Source organism: Polyodon spathula, chromosome 1 (assembly GCF_017654505.1).
Source record: "Polyodon spathula isolate WHYD16114869_AA chromosome 1, ASM1765450v1, whole genome shotgun sequence".
In the NCBI taxonomy this organism is placed as follows: Eukaryota; Metazoa; Chordata; class Actinopteri; order Acipenseriformes; family Polyodontidae; genus Polyodon; species Polyodon spathula.
In genome coordinates, this window is record NC_054534.1 from 85,405,334 (window position 1) to 85,420,984 (window position 15,651).

The 15,651-nt window shown below is 35.7% G+C and overlaps 1 pseudogene; it reads left to right on the forward strand.

Moving 5' to 3' along the window:
- Positions 1-983: 983 nt before the first annotated feature.
- The window catches only part of LOC121325651, a 68,975-nt pseudogene continuing 54,307 nt past the window's right edge, over positions 984-15,651 (forward strand).

Below are 15,651 nucleotides of genomic sequence, written 5' to 3' on the forward strand. Positions count from 1 at the left end.
TAATGACTAGTTATACACTTCAAGAACATAATGCCATTCTACTCAGCGTTCAGTTCAACTGGACACCAAGATTGTATTCTTTGAAAATTTTATTAGGTATCAAGGCAAAGTGTTATTATAATAATGGTGACAGGATGCAGAAGAAATTTGTCGTAAGGGGACATAAGTGTTGCTTGAAGCCCGAGTCATTTGCTAATAAAACTGCCTAAATAATGAAATAATTGATGATTAACTAGGCTCCACCCACAGGTGTATACAAAGGGTAATCATGATGGTGTTAATATCAGAGTTCATGTTGGTGAAGGTTGTTGTTATTGTTAATGTTAGTTAGTGTTAGTTTTGGTTTTGGTGTGTGCTGTGTTTTGTTTGTTTTTTTTTTAGATTGAAGGGTACAGTCGTTTTTGTTGTTTGTTTGAACCCTTTGTTTATTTGTTTGTTTAGTGTGTCTTTGTCTATTTTTTTGTAAATAAACATGTGCAATAGCGCTTAAACCTGCAGCTTCTAGTGTATTCTAGCAGCCAATATGAAGTGTTGTAGTAGCTAATCCATCACATTTACCAATCAGATTTAATTGATGACTCATTGCCAGGTGTTCCTCATTATTAACATCATTTGTTCCTCTCTACACAGCCATAAAGTTAACGGGTACTTTTTGTACTGCAAAATGCAGGTCTATCAGGATTAACTGTTAGCTTTAAACAAAATGGCTAAATTTTCAGTAGAAGCTAGCCATACAATTGTGTTTTGGTATAAAGAAGGAAAAACATTGTGTGAAGAGAGTAGATAAATGCAAAATGTACAATGCAAAAGGACTTTTGCACAGTAGTGTATTTATGGCATAAGCACCCATGAGTATACATTTTATGTTGTTGAAAATTGCACATGGAGCACCCTATCATCCTTATTTTTGTAAATCTAATTTCAGTGCTTCACACACATTACTGACGAGATGTGTAGTGCCTTAGAGAAATGCAGGAAGTGCCATGCCCCGTTTACACCTAAGATATGGTCTGGAGCATGATGTACAGGTGAGTATTGAGTTTTTGCAGGATTTATAGTGAATTTCATGTCATAAATCAAATGTAGAAATTGTAAAATCTTCTGATTTTCTACTGTGTATTCTTCGGTGTATTGCATACAGTGTTAATCTGTATTCCCTGATGCAAGTGAATTTGTGTGTGACAATTTGAAGGATGACCGCTTTTGGATTAAATTATGCCTCAATACAACTTTAAAGGCGAAGAATTTGATCAGCAAAGTTAAAACTACATGTTAGAAATAAATAATCAATAACATCTCAATGACATTCATGTGTAACTGGAAACTTTAAAACACTTCAGTTGTAGTCAGCACTGTTATGTCACCAAATAACTGATCAGTTGACACTATTTCTTTTAGCTTGTTTGGCACAAGTCCTGCTTTTCAAGAGTCCAAGAAGCCGAGAAGAGGGTAAATATTAGGGCTTCTGGTTTTTGGTTCTAACTGATAAACCACCCCCAATTAAAAAAAAAAAAAAAAAAAAAGGTGTTTATCCAGTATACACTGGAAAAACACCACAAAAGGGTTATTCAATTTACAGTGAGTACACTCCTTTCCCAGAGCAATTTTAAAGGAAACTGTTCACCCCTGTGAAAATACTTCTACCTGATCTATATAGAATATAGCATAGATATTTCTGGTGGGGCATCTGGAACCATCTGAGTCAACCTTTCAGCCTTCTGTTAAAGGTACTAATCATATATTTTACGTTGCTCTCATAATAGTTTTCTTTTCTTCAAGACTGTTACTTGTTTTGAGTGCTAACAGAACCTTGTTGTATAAACTAGAGGTTTACTCTTTTTTAATATGTATATGTTATATGGGGACAAAATATCCTAAATTATTTTTTGGTACTATTATTTTCTAATATAGCAGTGTATTCTCATCTGCTTAAAACTAACATTGCAGATATGATACAATTAAATATATTCTGGAAATGACAATGTAGATTTAATTAGTATCTCTCTTTGTATTGATGTATTGACAAACTTGAAGACTAAAAATTGTGATTCATATTTTTTGTCAGGCACAAAGGAAGGACATGAATGACACTAGTGTTGAAGAAGACACTTCCTCTGAAGATTCTGACTTTGATGCTGAATCAGATTGTCATTCAGATTCTGATAAAGAAATCACATGGAAGGCTACCACAGAAGCCCCCACCAAGGCCAAAATTCCAGCATCAACAAGAGTAAGAGATTATTTGGGAAACACATCTAACACTGAGCATGTGCATGCATCTGGTGTGGAACATGAATCAAACTCTTTAGACCTGGGTGAGAAGTATTTTTCTTCTATAAGAAAATATTAAATTGAAGAGGAAGCCACGAAGTACTGAGACTTGTCTTATGCAAACGACCAAATGGAAGTTGAGAGTGAACATTCTTAGACATCTGAACAGCAATGCAGCTAACAAAGTCATTCACCTGCCAGTGTTAACAGAAGCAGGATGCAAAATTATTGCTATGTTTGTGGAAAACCACAATCAAAACTTGCAAGGCATCTGGCAATCCATACAAAACAGGAAATTGATATTAGCTAAGACACTGAGTTACCCAAAGGGATCCATACAAAGAAATGAAATGCTAGAAAAACTGAGGAATAAAGGACATTTCCAGCATAATTCAGAGGTCTTGAAGAATGGAGAAGGATCTCAAAGTAAAAAGAGACCAAGGAAGAATCAGATTTTAAAAATCACCAGCATTGGGTTTACTGCAAAGGGCTATTTGTATGTAAGGAACTTTGGAGGCACATGAGAAGATGCAAGTGCTCCCACAAACCTGCTTCAGATGAAGAGCATAAAGGAGAGTCTTGAAATTAGCAACATTTGCAGAATCTGTATTGTCACCTCAGATGTCTGAAGGAGTGTTGAAAAATGATGCGTGTATACTTAAGATAGCACAGTCTTTGTACAGCACACATGGACTTGACCAGACCAAGTACAAGTACATTAGGCAAAAAATGAGAGAAGTTGGGAGGTTCTTGGAAACAATTCCCAAAAAGTCATCAATCTGAAACTTAGAGAAGGCTGTTCTACCAGCTAATTTTAATCATGTCATCAATGCTGTCAAGGAATTGACTGGATTTGATGAAGAAAAAAACAGTTACAAGATACCAAGCCTGGCACTGAAAATAGGCCACTCATTGCTTAAGGTATTTGACATTGTACAGTGCATAGCTCTTATGACCGAAGCTCACAAACTTAATAAAAGCTACAGAATCTTTTCAAAAGCTTTACAACGCCAAATGGTCTGAGTACATTTCACACAGTGCTCTGTATACTCTCAGTGTTTGAAAGTACAACAAGTCAACTACACAACCATTTACAACAGATGTTCAGAAGCTTCACAGACTTCTGGAAAACATTTCAGGATCATCCATTAAAGAAATTAAGAATATTCTATCACCACAAGTCTATGCCAGCCTTGCGAAAGTAACCCTGGCACATGTCATATTATTTAAGAGGAGACGTGCAGGAGAAGTCTCTAAAATAAAATCTAAAACTTTTCAGAACAGAAATAAATTAGAACTACATGGAGGCGTTGCTGTGATCAGCTCAGCAGGATTGAAATTATGGGAAAAAGGGGACGCAAGGTAGCCATGCTACTAACTCCAAGCATGGTAGAGACATTGACACTGCTAGAAGAGAAGGGAGCAGAATGTGTTGTGGATGACACAAATTAGTTTGGGAGACCAAACTGTGACAGTTGCTATAGTGGACAAGACTGTCTGAGAATATAGTCCAGTCATTGTGGAGCAAATCATTCAGAACATCTGAGATCAACACAATTGCGCAAGCAAATTACAACAGTTTCTCAAGTCCTCAACCTCAAGAACAATGAACTGGACCAGCTACCAGATTTCCTAGGCCATGATGTTAGAGTCCACAAAGATTATTACTGTCTTCCAGAAGCAACGCTACAGTTGGCAAAAGTTTCAAAACTCCTTATAGCCATGGAAAGGAGTTACCTACCAGATCTCCGAGGCAAATCTCTAGATGAGATTGAAATCGAAGGTGTACATCTTCTTTTTATACATAAGGAATAGATCTTTGGTGCTAAGAAAACTATATAAAAAACCATCTATATTGATATTGTGTCTGTATTTTAATTAAATTAGTTTTCTCTGAGATATACTGGTATTGCATTTAATTAAAAAAAGAGAGATAGTACTGAATCTAAGCCTTCATTGGGTGGGTAGAAAAATGAGGCACAAATACAGCTTCTAACAGGTCTTAAGTGCAGCAATTGCTCGCTTTATTTGACAGAGAACACAAAAAACAATCCTAGCTTAGTAAGAGTGGTAACAGCAGACACACAGAAAGCTGGTTCCCTAAACACAAGCAGACTACCTCCTAACTACTCAGCACTGATGCTCTGCCAGGAGGGCACCAAAAAGGGGATGCTGCAGCCACCCACGGCAAATGCAGACAACCGCTTGTCCTCCACTCTACCAAGTGCCGGACTCCCCAAACCCATGCAGGGCTCAAATATTTATTCTCCTTGGGGGCTGTGACGCTTGGAGGAGGGGCACAACAACGGCACTGAATAATTATGTTTGTAGACTCAGGGAATACAAGCTTTTTAGTGCACCTGTCAACATTTTTGGAAGATGTATACTTTTACTTATTTTTAAAGCTGAACTTGCTGCTTGTTCACTTTAGGCGATGTATCACGTTTCACTCGGATTTCTCCGTTTTCGCTCTCTGCTCCTTCGTTCTACTCTCCAGTCCTATTCTCCCTTCGCTAGTGTTGTTGGGATATTGAGTTTTTTAATATAATGTGACATCTGTTTTACATTTTTATTATGTGCAATATTAAAACTATTGTACCATTTACATACCTCTCCTGTGCCACAATATACTTATAGCAGATAAAAGTGAACATTAAGATAATTTCATTTTAACAAGGCAGCAAGATTAATTTAGCTATATTAACAGAGATTGTCAAAAGGTTTATCATAGATAAATTTGAGTGCAGACATATATTTTAAGTAGTTATGTCAGTGCATTACATTTGTTCACATTATGTAAACCAGATGCCACTGACAAGCTTGTGACCAATAAATGATACATGAGTAATTTCCTTTTGAAAATTAACAAACTAGTCATAAGCAACTGTAAACACTTCAAAAGTTCCATTTATTTACACAACGCCAGAACACACAGTACCATCTTTGTTTTTTTGTTACATATACAAACATCAGAAGTTAACTTTACTTTTTTTCCAATAATTAACTATAAAAGGTGTATATACCACCTTTCAACAATCTGTGTTTAACAAGCATGTCAAATGTAAAACTATCTAATAGAAAAAAGCAAGTCATTTCAGTCAAAATCAAATACAAATCTAAATAAGTTTCAATGTAATCATTACCAGAGTTTGTTATAAAAGACAATGACGTACTAGGGAGCTAGCAGCACTTAAAATAAACAAATCCCTTGGGCCTGGTGGAATCTGTCCAGGAGCCCTCAGGAAAACTAGAGAACAGATTTTTAAACCAATATGTTATATATTCAACTAATATATAAATAAAGGAGCCATCGCACCGGACTGGAAAATTGGCAATGTTGTTCCTATATTTAAAAAGGGAGATACATTTGATGCTGGAAACTACAGACCTATAAGTTTAACATCAATCATATGTAAGATTATGGAAACTATAATAAGGACCAAAATGGAGGAATATTTATATAGTAAAAACATTGTAGCAGACAGCCAACATGGCTTTAGGAAGGGTAGATCTTGTTTAACTAATTTACTAGATTTCTTTCAGAAGGTGACTACCAGACTGGACAAGGATAATGTGTATGATAGAATCTACTTAGATTTTCAAAATGCATTTGACAAAGTAGCGCATGAATGAATAGGAATAAATAGGAAAGTAGCAGCATGGATTCTGGTTACTGGTTACAAGATAGAAAACAGAGTTATAATTAGAGGCCAGGCAACAAACTGGAGTAACGTAACAAGTGGGGTACCACAGGGATCAGTATATAAAGGCTATATAAATGACTTGGACCAAGACATAATCCAGTAAATTATGCAAATTTGCAGATGACACAAAAATGGGACGGGTAGCCAACTCCCAATCAACAAATTTAATGATACAAAGATATTTAGACAAGATTCAAGCTTGGGATGACACATGGCAGATGACATTTAATGTGAATAAATGCAAAGTCTTGCACATAGGATACAAAAACATTAGAGGCAAGTACAGCATGAATAGTAACGGAATAGAGGAAGCTATGTACAAAAAGGACTTGGGTGTAGAAGTGGATGCGCTAGACAGTGCAGAGAAGTTATAAAAAAGCAAATACAATGCTAGGTTATATAGCCAAGACAGCTGAATTCAAATCTGGAGAAGTTATATTAAAATTATACAATGAACTGGCATGACCACACCTAGAATATTGTGTAATATTAATTCCAGGTTTTAAAAGGCATGTCACATGAAAATAGACTGAGAGCTGAATCTATATAGCCTAGAAAGAAGGATGGTCATAGGCAACCTAATCGAGGTATTTCAAATTGTCAAGGGGTTTAACAAAGTAAGTGCTGAGAAATCTTTTTCACAGGTCACAGAGAACAGAAGCACAGGCCATGGGTGGAAGCTAAAGAAGGGCATATTCAGAACTGAGGGGAGGAGCTTTCTCACAGAAAGGGTGATGAACCATTGGAACAGGCTGCTGTACAGAGTTGTTGAAGCAGAGACTATTGGATCTTTCAAGAAAAGATGATGCTGTCGTGAACAATATTGTATAACTCTCTCTGTGACCACAATAAGACCTTTAGCTAGCCGTCTGGAGGAAGGGCGGTCCGTCTAGCCACAGATTCCGAGAGGTTTCATTTCCCCTACTAATCTGGTTGTGCTAATGGACACACTGGCACTAAAGCGAGTGAGCATAGGTGGGTCAAATGTTCTGGAATTTGTTATGTTCTTATGTTCTGTAATTAAGTTAATGTGCATAATGTTTTGTGGCTTGGCATCTAAAGGTATGCTGTCATGATAATTCATTTTCTGCAATCTAACTCATATAGTTCTTCAACAAGTTAAAACCTGCATTATCTCACATAACTTCCTCCTTGCTGTAAAACTGTTGGTATTGTAATACAAGAACATTAAAAATCTAAATTAAACTAGACATAAGTTTCCTAAAAATGATTAGACGTTTTTGTATACAATATTAACCCGCAACTACTATCCACCAAGAAAACCCTTTGTTTATTTGGTCTAAGACAAATAAATCCATTTAACAAAAAATGTCACTATAGCAAAAGAAAACAACACTATTTAAATATTTCAGAGCAGCTTCATTGCTCAGATGCAATTTGGACACATGTGATGGGCACTGTAACAGGGTGAGGTTACATACGTTGGTTGTCACTGAATAATACTGAGGCAGACACAGAGCATTGGGTGTTAATACACCGCACAGGTGCAGATTTAATAACAACACAAGTGCTGCCACTAGGGTACCAGCAGTGTCAGATTTAATAAAGAAAAGAAAACAAAGCTAAAAATAAAAGTTTGCCACACATGACAAGCGCTAGTCCCACTAAAAGGAATGTCCCACTACAGGAACCTACTACTCTACATAAACCCTTTCTATACTGTTTGGGATCAACCTCCCCTAAACTAACCTACTTCTGGGCTCTCGTAGTCCCAGCATCCTCACGACGACTCCGGCCTCTTCAAATGGCCTCGGCTGAGCAATGCCTTCACGAGCAACATCTTGCAGTTGAAAGGTTCCGTAGTAGTTATCCTGCAGAGCGGACACTGTCTTCCATGTTGTAAATAAAGCGTCCCACTATGTAACATGACGGTGTAGCAGATATTTACTACATTAGGTTAGTATATACATTAATTATAGCATCTCAAATTAAAATATTATATAAATTATCAGTCAATGTAAATAAATTCAGTTAAAATACAAAGCTCTATCTTAAATATATAATTTTTCTTTTCATAATATATTGCTAATTTAGTATTTTAAACAATATTCCCTGTTAACTTAACACGTATTAACAGTACTTAACAGTACTTTTAACATCCAAAAATAAAACCAGATAAGTTAGTTAAAAAGTAAAATTACTTTTGAATATTCCAATGCTACAAAAGTTATTTGCTCCAAGAAATTCAATAAATGGTCATATAGTTACCAAACTTTTGTTCAAAAATAGGCTTAAAAGAGTCTTGTAACAAAGTTGTTCACTACTTGCGGTTCCAAGCGCATGAGAACTTGAAGCACATTATATGGAAGCTACTGTAAATCAAGGGCAGTGGAATATGGTATAAGAAATGCTGTCCCGCTTCCTTAATTAGAAGAATCTGTAACTTTTGGTTTACAAATTAACTCCTGCATGTATGGGTGTCGATAACTGACAAGCTTAGTGGCTTTAAATTAATGCTTATTCCAAATGTAGGCTATCATCTCCAATAAATACTTATCATAACTTTGTAGCTTTTTTGTCCGATACATCGTAATCAAGGACGATATATATATATATATATATATATATATATATATATATATATATATATATATATATATATATATATATATATATATAATATATATGATCATAATCTTGTTAAATTTTAATATTAATGTTTTAGTAAATTATTTGTAAACGATAATGTACATATCAATTATATATCAAGTTCAAGTGTTACATACTAGCATAACAAGGTATTTCACTCAGCGTATGTAGTTGTAGTTTTTTTTTATTTTTAAATAATAATAATAATAATAATAATAATAATAATAATAATTAGTATAAATATATACATAATTTATGTAGTACTGTCTATCGTGTTGTTAAGTAAGGTGTAATCAGTGATGCATACCAAGGTTCTTATGTTTTACGTTATTGCAAAGTGGTTGTACCCAAGGTGACTGGGCACACTTTGTGTAGTATTCTTTGTACCCACACTTATCTTCTCTGTCTCCTATGCCTTGTGTTGGTCTAATCAATATACTATAGTATTTCTTTATATTCCTCAACACTGTCCCTCATCTTACTGGAAATAAAAGTGGGCGTGTACTAAAAAAGTTGATTGGCATTTGCTGTACAGTATATCAGAGCCCTTTTTCATTCTGGTGTGAACGCTCCATAAAAGATTTATGGTTATCATTATCGTTATCATTCCAGGTGTGACCGGGACTTTTGTTGCACGTTTTTCTTAGAAATTCAGTGTTATCCCAATACACATTGCAAACAGATCTTTGAAAAAGCAGGACAGAATAGAGTGTTTGGAATTACTACATATTTTACCAAACAAGATTCTGATGCAGCAAAGATGGACAATGTGGTAAGTGCACTGCCTATTGAAAAGCTCAGGTTCTGTGTGATTTGTGCAGCACTTAGACTTTGTAAATGATTGTAAATGAAGCCCACTCTGTTCAAATGTTCATTTATTCATGTAATTCTGATTATAGTATGTTTGTGTATAAATGCATAGATTCGGTTGCACTTTGACATTTAAGTAATATAAACCCATTTATTAAAAATTATTTACATCGTTTCAGATGTACAGTTTTTTTTATGATAGCCAAAAGCCAGCAAGAAGAAAGTTACAATAGTCCAATTTGAAAAGTACAAGAGCTTGGACCAGGAGTTGAGTGAAATAAGTAGTGAGAAAAGGACAAATTCTATAGATGTTGCTAAGAAAGAAGTGGCAAGTGAGTGATAGGGAGATGTGTTGAGAGTAGGAGAGGGAGGGGTCAGGAGTAACATCTACATTTTTAGCAGAAGGAGATGCAGAAAGAGTAATAGTCAAGTGAGACTGTCAGAGGAGAGAGAGAAATCTGAAGGAAAGTAGAGGAAACCAGATTTACAGGTTGAGTTTGAGGTGATGTGAATGCATACAAGTTGAGATTGCTGAGAGATTTCTTCCATCTCTGCGCAGCAAATTACAGGACGAGCAGAGTGTAGAGGATAGCTAGGGCTGGGGAGATGAGTCGCGAGCAGGGCAGGAGACGATAGGACAGACAGAGTCAAGAGTTGTGGTAAGAGCAGAAGAAAGAGTCGTGGTGGCTGAGTCTGCTGAAAGCTGGGAGAATGTGTAGGGGGAAGGTAGGAGAGAACAAAGGAAGTAAAGGTGGTTGGGGAAAGGAAGCAGAGATTGTGGTGAAAAAAGGGGGGAGAAATAGATGGGAGAGAGGGTAGAAGAAGTAAAAAGGAGATTAATAATTCATCTGAGGAGAGGGGGGTGACAGTAGGGGAAGGACAGTAGTTTCTGGAAAGGAATCAGGTCCTGTTGGCGGCCAGCTTTGTGAGTAGGAGGTGAGGGGAGAGTTGAAGAGAGAACAAATCAAGAAGAGAGCGGAAGCCAGCAGAATGAGTAGAGTTGGAGACATGAAGCTTCCCCTAAAAGAGTGCTAGGAATACAGTAGTGATACAAGAGAGTAAAAAGTCAAGTATGTCAAAAAAGTGAGCAGGGGGCATGAAACTCAAAAGTGCTGACATTGGGAGGGGAAAGCAGAGGGGGTCGAGAAGTTCTAGTTTTTAAATGTTCAGACAGAAACACTGCAATTTGTAATTTTACAGCTTTTTGATATTTACTAGGTATAATATGTTGTATGTGTACACCATAGAGCAGAATATAGTATAGCACTCTGCCCTTAATGCACTTTAACTTGCATTTATCTGCTCTCTATTTTATTGTATTTAATCCTGCACTTAATCCAATCTGTAGTGTTTTGTATTTCACTTGCACTCATATATAACCCTGTCTAACCATCAACACTGTTACCTGCTCTTGAACTGCCCCGATATCAAATCGCACTGTGTTTTGTATTTCTTCTATTAGGACTGAAGTCATTGTATTTTGTATCTTGCTCTTAATTATACTGTATTTCTTGATATTTATTTTTTGTATACAACTGTAAGTTGCCCTGGGCAAGGGCGCCTGCTAATAAATAAATAAATTAATAATAATAATAATAATAATAATAATAATAATAATAATAATAATAATAATGACTGCTGTTTTTTAAAACAAGAGTTGATCCAATTTAAATGCAGTATCCTGCCCCAGAACCTTTTTTCTGTATGCAAACAAGAACTTTGGTGATAATGAGGGCGCCGTTTCATGCATTGTTTTTGTTGTTTATCCTTTTCCATGTTTCTACCATAGTTTGTTTTCTCCATTAAATACTTTACATCTTATCTTATACGCCATTTCAACCTGATCCACACTAAACCTGAGCTACAGGGCTACTGCAGACTCACGACAAAAAAGAGGTAACACAGCAAGACTAGAGTTGCTAGCAACTCTAAAGGCTTCCAATAAAAACATGGTTCCTATAATTAGTTAATGGGCTACTTAAGTTGTATTGTGAACAGAGCATAATCTTACACTGAAGTTTAAGTGCAATGATCTGTGTTAGATACAGCTGACTTTGTCAATTTTGGTAAAAATCTTGGAATTGTGGGTTAGTAGCCAATTAAAATGTTGTTTTGATAGAAACAGTATTATAACTAATCTGTAGTCTGGCTGAAGACAGAGACATAGTACTGTGACAGCAACTTTGAAAGCAATGGATGAAATAAGGCTGACATGGTTTAAAGGTTACTGTTATAAACAATTACTGACATAGTGATTACTTGATAGTGTATAATGAAATGGTGAAGTTTAAGAACATTGATCTGTTGCCATCCATTGCTTTCTATAGGGATGTATCACAATAAACATTTGAAAGTAATGGGGATATAATTTTCATAGAGCACGTATGACTTCCTATACGTGTTCTATATGAACAATGACCCTAACTGCGTTCCCTGAGGAGCTATAGGCCAATGCGTGGGTTTTGAACCTTAGCAGTGGTCAAAGTTTATGGGTGATGACATTTTTTTATAGAGCACATATAACTTCCTATATGTGTTCCATATGAACCATGACTCTATCTGTGATCCCTGAGGCACATGGAGCCAGTTTTTAGTTTGATCTTTTGGAGAAGTCAAAGGTCGCGGGGGATGACATTTTTTTCATAGAGCACATATGACTTCCTATACGTGTTACATTATAACTATGATCCTATTGGCACATCCTAGGAGATAAAATGTAAATGTTAATTCCAATATGGCTGCCATACCAAGTGACCAATCTGCTTTCGATTTTAGTGGTTATTACTTTATTATGGGCTGCACAACTGTGCCAACATTGAAGAGCATACGTGCAACACTATTTTTGTTATGGGTCATAAGTCGTTTTTCAATTATCAATATGGCCGCCAAAACATGTGACCAAAACATGGCATTTTGAAATCGACAGTGCTTCACGTTACCCTCTACTATCATACTCAGTTTCATGTCTCTGGTGTATTGCAGTATGGATTTAAATTTTAATATATGTGAATATAGCACTTGTGAAATTGTTGTTTTGCTTGCTGCATCCATGTTTTTTAACGAAAAAACAGGGATTTTACAAAACGTAGAAAGGACCTTGTCCTGAGCAAATGCGATAGTTTTGGTGCTGCTCAACATTGTGGTTTCAGACAAGAAGATCTTTGAATATTTTACGCAAATCCAACGCGACGGGCAAACCAACCACATTTTGTGTCAACGTTTTGTTTTTATAGGCCATTCGTGCGCTATATGCTAACATTGTCAGCTCTCCATCTTAAGTTGTTTTTGTCCACAACAGTTTTGAAAATTGTCCAATATTTTCACAAGATCTATCCTTGTGGCCAAACTCTGATCTTTTTCGCCAAAGGACCACCAGTTTGGTACTCTGCCCATAGGCATCTACCTCCGTATGCATTTTCATAATTCTGCGACAAACTTTTGGTGGAATAATAATAATAATAATAATAATAAATAAAAACAATAATAACAATAGGCTTCCCCAGCCTTTGGCTTGGAAGCCTAATAACATAAATTGTCACTTCACATGTTTAAACATGTATTTATAAATATAAATGTACTTTTTAAATCTGTCACACCAGCTATTTAACCAAACAGTTGAAAATGTCAGGGTTTTGGCCAGATGATTACAAATTGTATGTAGTAATTTGCACAACTGACTAAAATTAGCTTGTCTAACAGAAATACTGACATATAATGCAATACCAGACCTGTTCTCTGTGTAGCACAACTGATAAAGGCTTTGAATCCTGCTATGGGGATGGTAGTATTTCTTTAAAATTGCATTTGTTTAGAGTTAAGAGTCATCAATATTTTGCCAGACTTTTTTTTTTTTTTTTTAACTATATATTACTCAAGCAACACAAAAGCTTTGATGCTGGTGGCAAGCACATCGGCTGAGGGAGATCCAAAAGTGTTCTTCAATTAAAAATCTAATGGAATTAGTAGTATTGGCACAACTTCAGAACAGCACATTAACAATTATTTTCTGCTATGAAGTAATCTTAAGGGAAACATTTAACAATTATATTTAAACATTCTGAGAGAGACAGAATAAAACGGGAGAGGTTGAATGCATGAATCACATCTGTTATAAACCTAGCTGTGCAGAATTTGGTAAGTACATTTTTTAAATCTTTTTTGTATGGTCCACTTAAAACCTGGAGTGAATGTGCCAGATATAACTTTACGGTATATTCATTTATAAGGTCTATTTTGGTCTTAAAAAAATATCTTACAAAATCTTACAAAGTAATTGTTAACACCTTTTTTTTATAGCAATGTGCATTTAACTAATAGGTTCTTAAGATGTGTAACATCCAACATATTAAAGTTGTTGTAAACCTAGGATTTTCAATAATAATAGCACCACTATCAAATTGTGCTCTCTCTATTTTTATTGTAAATATATTCAAATTCTGTTCCCTAGATGAGACAAGAATGATTGGAGGAAGAGTAAAATGTACTGTATTACATGTTGTTTTATGTAACTGTTTTTTTAAGACCCATTACTCATCAGATTTTCGTATTACATAATTAACTAATGTAATTTAATATCCCAATAAGACCTCCTGTAGTTTCCTTGTATGTACCCATATTGGAATATGTTAATAGTCTTGTTATTAATGATATATTTTAGAAACAATAAAAGGCACAGTTTGCTTTCCCTATGCTGAGCGTGGGAAGAATAACTAATTGGCTACAATTCGATACCCATTGGATTAACATTTAAATATACTGTAAATGTAATTAGTGCTTTAAAAAGTGATCATTTACAGTCTTCATTCTCAAGCCCAGCTAAGATATTGAGCTGGTGACAAAACATATAATAGTTGTAATCATTCTCAGCTGTTAAAGTAGCAAACACAATGACCTTTGAATCGTTACTGCTTTAGACAGTTTTCTCCATGAAAACTTTGGGCATTGCTCTGTTGTGATGAATGTATAGAAGTGGGAACAAAAGATCCTTTCCATTCTCTTTCCAGCCTCACTGGCTTTAAAAGGCAATAATGGCTAAACTTGGTTTATGTTTGTTATGGTTTGCTGCCTATATACCACGGTTATTCATACCAATGCAAAATAATGGGGTACACATGATTATTTACAATGTGTATCTCTTTTTTCGTTCTTTTTGTTACATATGAAACCTAGCAGCTGCCGTTAATATATATTTAGGAAAGTATGAACTGTCAGTTCATAAAAGCTTTTCAAAGCATGTTAGGTGTGGCGGACTGTTGTTATGTTTTCAATTAATATTATAGGGTTTGTTAACAAAAGATCGGTTCTAAAAGCTGTGGAAAGGGGTAACTAATGTATTTGATTTGATTTTTTAACAAAAAGTAGGACAGAGATCTTTGAAACGTTTGATAAAAAAAGTGTTTTGCCAAAAAGTCCGGTGGGATATAACCCTATTATTATTATTATTATTATTATTATTATTATTATTATTATTATTATTATTATTATTTTGACTGGGAATTGAAGCTTGCGCGAGTAATCATAGCTCAAAAGTAAAAATGAATTTCACCATGAGCTGAAAGGGGTTCTAAGGTTATGTCATCGGCAATAAGGATGTTATGCACATGGCCAAGTCATGCAGTTAGGATTAGGGTTATCATTCATTTTACAGACATTTTGCGGACCTGTTTGAAGATAATAATTCTTAGTACTAGATAATATTTCATAGTACTATAAAAGCCTAAGAATTGTGGTACTTGCTTCTTTACTAAAACAGAGTGCTGTCATTTGTTAAAAGGCAAGCTTGCAATATCTTCCAACAGTTGCTGCTGACATTCTCTGTCTGGTGTGGATTTACCCTACATTGAGACTACACGCCTGCATCCACTGAATTGGCTGGAAGCGTTACACCCCGTTCACACTCGCGGTTTATCTCATGTGTGAACGCATGAAAAATTTAATGAAAAACCAATGCCGCCTCAGGGCCGTCCTATCTGCATGTGTGAACCCAACGCAGGCCCTGGGCCGGCCTTAACACGTCAGTGCGGTGACGTCACTCAAACCACTCCCCTACTAGGTCGAGCGTAGTAGATCAAAACAACGTCGGTTTTAAGGGGTAGCACCTGGGACGATGCAGAAATGAACCCTTAGTAGTCCGTTTATTCAACGCTTGTCAGGCGCGTCGGGTCCAATTTATTTTCACACGTGCTGTTTAAATTTTTTTTTTTTCCCCCAGAGTAAAGCAGGTTTAAAAGGTATTGAATCGCAAATGGGCAGTCCT